General features: G+C 40.7%; 1 protein-coding gene across 1 annotated transcript in view; it reads right to left on the bottom strand.

The window, feature by feature from the left end:
• Positions 1 to 6,000, bottom strand: part of LOC117462655 (dynein axonemal heavy chain 5-like) — a 112,591-nt gene that overhangs the window by 76,248 nt on the left and 30,343 nt on the right.

Below are 6,000 nucleotides of genomic sequence, written 5' to 3'. Positions count from 1 at the left end.
ACAACACACACACACACACACACACACACACACACACACACACACACACACACACACACACACACACACACACACACACACACACACACACACACACACACACACACACACACACACACACACACACACACACACACACACACACACACACACACACACACACACACACACACACAACACACACACAGACAAACAATATCATTTGTTGATGCAAGTTTGAGTCTCTTTTGTAGCCATTGTAGTTTTACTTTGTCTCTGTAATGATATTTTGTCTTTTCTTTATTTTCCTGGTCATTATGAGTGTCTTTATAGTTGTTTTGTGTCTCTGTAGGTCTTTGCAGACAAGAAATGGAAAGTAAAAAATGGGGCAGCTCTTGGTTATCAGTGAGGAATATAACGTAAGACAGGATTCTGATGAGACACGATAACCTGTAGACTGCAGCAATATGCCTATGAAAATAATGTAGAAATTGTAGGCTAAAGCTTATGTTAGAAGTTAAAGACAGTTAGCTAGCTAAAAGTTCTATTAAATAATATGTAAAAAAAGTATCTTTCACACAACTACTGCCGGTCCATCTCATCAGACCTACCTAGAGTAACCTCTACCCAGGGCCGGACTGGGACAATAAGTCAGGCCGGGAATTATACACCCAGCCAGGCCACTACCAGTTTTCTTTTGTGCCATTTTCCTGGATTTATTTGCCAATATTTACAGCGTTGCTGCCCGTAGTGATAGCCCTAAACTTTAAATCTACTACCCCAGAATAAACATATGGACATGGTTTACTATTTAAAAAAAAAAGTGCAAATCTATTTAGGAACCTATCCATGTGAACATATTTTAAGTGGAGGTGGACCTCAAATCCTCTAGGGGGGTACCCGGTAAGATTTTTTTTTTTAAATGTTGGACTTAAATGCATCAATCTGGTGCATTTTGAGGGGGAAATAAAGGGACTAGATCCATATGAAACAGAACTGTATACATTTAAATAATCATAAAATCATAAGTACATGGCCATAACCAATAACATACCATATCCAATATGAAAAAACATTGAAACTTGTTTATTTATTTGTTTTTGGTTCATTTATAGTTGTGAGTGTGTCTGGGCTCCTGAACCAGCCTCTCCTGTCTCCCCCCTGCTCCTCTTTGAGGCAGCATCAAAGACTAGATTTAGCTCTCAACATGTTTTTAAAGTTTATCTTACCTTTTTTCACCTAGGTAAACTTTTTTTTTTATTATTCATGCATATTTTACTAATCACTCCCCCTTCAAATGGAAATATGTACATAAATGGTGACCAAACCGTTTGAGACCCACTGAGAACTTAGACTCAGCGTTTCTCAAAGTGTGGGGCGCGCCCCACTGGTGGGGCGCAGAGATGTGATAGGTGGGTCGCGGAAAAAAAAAAAAAATTAAAAAAAAAAATTCTAATATTTTTTTTACATTTTTTTTTCACATTTATTTATTATTTATACACTGGTGTAATATCAAAACAACGGACCGCCCGGGGTGCAAATGTATCAATGAAAAGCGACCCTCTACCACACAAAACAACACCTGTAGATAACCCAATTTGTGTTCTTTGAAATTGAAAAGGATATTGCATTGTGTTTGTTACTTTCGTTGACAGTTGTTATTGCTATGGAAACAAGAAACGTTTCACAGCGGGCGGAACTTGTCATAAAGTCCGCGATAATAAAGCCCACCCATTTAGAGGGAAGATATGATTGGTCAATTGTACTGTCATTTGACATTACTCTCGTTCAGTTACTATAGCTGGCCCTCTGTGAACTCACAGCAGGACGTCCAATCAGCTCCTGTCTTCACAGACTCGCAGAGAGGAGCTTCTTTCATTTAACCCTTCACATTCAAACAGAAACTCAATAGGCAGATTCAAAGGATTTATTTCTTTGGAAATGTTATTTTAAATACAATTTAATCAAGTTATTTTTGGTAAAACTATTGACAAATATTACTAAAAACATATTTTAAAAAAATATATAAAGAAAAATATAATTTGTTTTAATGTTTTTAAATATTATTTTGTAGAATATCTTAGGCCCTCAGAGACAGGCTCGCCACTGGTAAAAATCTCTCATACACACGTGTGAAACGCTCTCACAGACACACACAACAGCGTTGCAGTCGGGAAGAAAAGCAATGTGGAGCGAGAGAGCGAGAGAGCAAGAGAGAGAGCACACCTTTATCTATTTAATAAAGTAAGAAATCATTCCAATGTGTACTATAGGACAGTAACAAGTTTAAAAGGAGAGTGATTAGTCAAATATGCATAAATAAAAAGAAAGAATGCTAACTAGGTAACATAAGATAAGAATAAACAAGTTTAAATGATTTGTTGTGATCATATTCTAAAGATGTTTGGATTATTGAAAAGTATACAGCTCCCTTTCATCTGAGTGTTGAGAGCTGTATCCATAAATTCATGTTGGGCTCAAAGTATCGCTGCTCGATTATGGCAAAAATCATAATCTCGATTATTTGGGTCAATAATTGATATCACGATTATTAAAAACGATTAACCATTTACTTTGAAAAACATCAATTTATTGATGAAAATAATTTGAAAAGTATGTTTTTAACACTTGATTACCCTGAACTTTAAGTATAATTCAACTGAAAAACCAAAAAATAATATATTAATTAATTTAAAAAAAAAAATCGTTTTATTTCGATTATGTTGTTTTCATAATCGTTGCACGCCAAAATCGTAATTGCGATTAAAATACGATTTAATTGAGCAGCCCTAGCTCAAAGTGCACCAGATTGATGCATTCAACTTCAACATTTAAAAAAAATCTTCCTCGGGGTGCATGCCCCAGGACCCTCGAGGATGTGACGTCCACCACCAAATAAAGCAGGTTAAAATAATTAAATTGCATACATTTTATTTTAGTAAACACTGAAAACGAGTCCCACAGACCCAAACAGCACTCAAAGGTTAAAGGTAGCATATAATAATGTTAAAATGTGCTAAATATATACACTGCAAAAAAACAAAAAAGAGGAGTAAAAGTTACGGAGCCCTGGAGGGTTCATTGAGAGAAAAATAAATAAAACGTGGCCACGCTTTAGTAACTCGTGCGCACGAGTTACTAAAGCGTGCGCACGAGTTACTAAAGCGTGCACACGAGTTAATAAAGCATGACCTCGTTTTATTTAAATTGAGGGATTCCTGTCCGTGACTCACAGAATCTGCTGCCCACAGCTGTTTTATAGAAGGAAAACATCCTTCACTTTATGAAATCTCTGTGGCACCAGTGGCCTGTACTACGAAGCAGGAATTGCTATTTACACTATTCATTCATGAAGTATGACGCTGCGCTGTCAGCATGCGTCTCCATGTTTGTGATTGGTCAAATGTTGGACAGAGAAACCCTGGTTGATTTGCTGAGTTGATAACCAGCTTCGTAGGACCGCTTAGCGACATCGCGTTTGTTAGGGTTAGTTAAGCCGGGTAAATCAAACATATCCAGGGTCTGTTGAACTGGCTTCGTCGTACAGGGCACTGGAGGCAGTAACGTGTAATTCAGCAGAATCTAGAAGAGCAGCACCAGCTGCAAAGAGCGGTGCCTTTTACGGTTTACTTCACTGCGTTGCCCTTCATTAGAACCGCTGGATAGAGATCGAGGCTGCTACGTTTAACCACACACACCTCTACACACATCGAACTACCAGAGTATTCCCCCTCGTTTTATGAAGGATATGTCCTGTCACCGGGGCGCATGCTGTGTGTGTGTGTGTCTGTGTGTGTGTGTGTGTGTGTGTGTGTGTGTGTGTGTGTGTGTGTGTGTGTGTGTGTGTGTGTGTGCTCAGCTCCGCTCTGTGTGTGGGTGTTCGGTGTGTTTGTGTGTGTCCGACACCCCCGACATTTGTTTTCAAATTACCACGAACAGTAATTTACACAAATCTGGTTCTCCATAGTTGTATGTGTATTCCCAAATGAAAGAAATTCGTTTAATCTTAATCTCGATGTGCTATAGTCCTGCCGGAGTGCACCGGAACGAACGATACTATCATAAACAAATGCCCACACACACACAAAACGAGGCCACGCTTTAGTAACTCGTGCGCACGCTTTAGTAACTCGTGCGCACGCTTTAGTAACTCGTGCGCACGAGTTACTAAAGCGTGCGCACGAGTTACTAAAGCGTGCGCACGTTTTATTTATTTTTCTCTCTGTGAACCCTCCAGGGCTCCGTAAAAAGTAGCTCACGACTTGTTTTATTTTTTGAAAGTAACCCTCATCCTAAAAAAGGTTGGAGACCCCTGTCATAGAACGATACATTTGACAATTTTAAGCTTGGCCTACCATTTTATTGGAGCGATGAGGAACAGGTGGGGCTTGAAAAGGCCCACCTGTTCAAAGTGGGGAATGACAGAAAAAGTTTGAGAACCACTGACTTAGACTAAGTTAACTATCTAAACACTCAAGAGAGTCCTTTACCTCACCTGAGCTGTAGTTATCACACTCTCAGGTGAGGTAAAGGACTCTCCTCCACCCAGGGGCGGTTCTAGGGGGGGGGGGGGGCAGGGGGGCCAGTGCCCCCCTAACACTGACCTCTGACCCCCCTGTGGCCCCCCCAACAATGAAAAGTGTTTTGTTTTTTTAAATGTATATTTTCTGGTACTCGGTTTGCTAAAAACCGCAGGATTGTGTTGCTGTAATGTGAGATTGTGCAGACACACTTATGTAAAGTAGAGATGTAACTGTTCATTGCCTTTATTTTTATATAAATATGGTGTGAGTGCAAACATTGCACTATAACTTAAGCTGAAGCTAACAATAATAACTATAAGATCTATCTGAAATAAATAAGTGTACTGAAACAAATACCAATAACTGTATTGCATTGTTTTCTTATGCACAATTACTTCATACTGTCTATTTCTCTTTTTCGTCCTGCATTTATTGTGCCCCCCTCACACAATAACTGGCCCCCCAGTGGCCCCCCCAGTCAAATTGGTCTAGAACCGCCACTGCCTCCACCTTGTTGACAGCTCATGATATCCGTTAGCGCAGTTAGCTAGCACCAGATGCTAACAACAAAACACGTAACCGGTGCGCGCGTTTTCTCTCTCGCTCGCACCCGCTACACACACACACACACACCCTCCCGAGCTTGAATGACACACAGAGACCAATCGAGGGCATTAGTATGATCTGTATGAAAGTGGCCATGTCGGCAGGCCACATTATGTAGACAGCCAGTCACCCTCTGTGAGACAGAGTCAGACCCACATTTGTGCAGCGTTGCGTTCACAATACATACAAAAAAAAAAATTCCTCAGGCCAGCATGCCACTTAGCAGACCAGGCCATCGGGAAACCTCCCGGTCCTCCCGATGGCCAGTCCGGGCCTGCCTCTACCGCTCCAAGAGTGAGCTGCTCTAAATATCTGAATGGAACATTCCGACATAACCCGATATCACTGGTTCATGACATACACTGAACAAAAATATAAATGCAACACTTTTGTTTTTGCTCCCATTTTTCATGAGATGAACTCAAAGATCTAAAACATTTTCTATATACACAACATAACCATTTCTCTCAAATATTGTTCACAAATCTGAAAACATCTGTGATAGTGAGCACTTCTCCTTTGCCGAGATAATCCATCCCACCTCACAGGTGTGGCATATCAAGATGCTGATTAGACAGCATGATTATTGCACAGGTGTGCCTTAGGCTGACCACAATAAAAGGCCACTCTAAATTGTTCAGTTTTATCACACAGCACAATGCCACAGATGTCGCAAGTTTTGAGGGAGCGTGCAATTGGCATGCTGACAGCAGGAATGTCCACCAGAGCTGTTGCCCGTGAATCGAGTGTCCATTTCTCTACCATAAGCCGTCTCCAAAGGCGTTTCAGAGAATTTGGCAGTACATCCAACCGGCCTCACAACCGCAGACCACGTGTAACCACACCAGCCCAGGACCTCCACATCCAGCATGTTCACCTCCAAGATCGTCTG

The sequence above is a fragment of the Pseudochaenichthys georgianus genome, chromosome 3 (assembly GCF_902827115.2).
Source record: "Pseudochaenichthys georgianus chromosome 3, fPseGeo1.2, whole genome shotgun sequence".
Taxonomy (NCBI): domain Eukaryota; kingdom Metazoa; phylum Chordata; class Actinopteri; order Perciformes; family Channichthyidae; genus Pseudochaenichthys; species Pseudochaenichthys georgianus.
The sequence above is the reverse complement of the archived record's forward strand: the minus strand, read 5'-3'. Positions and strand labels throughout refer to the sequence as shown.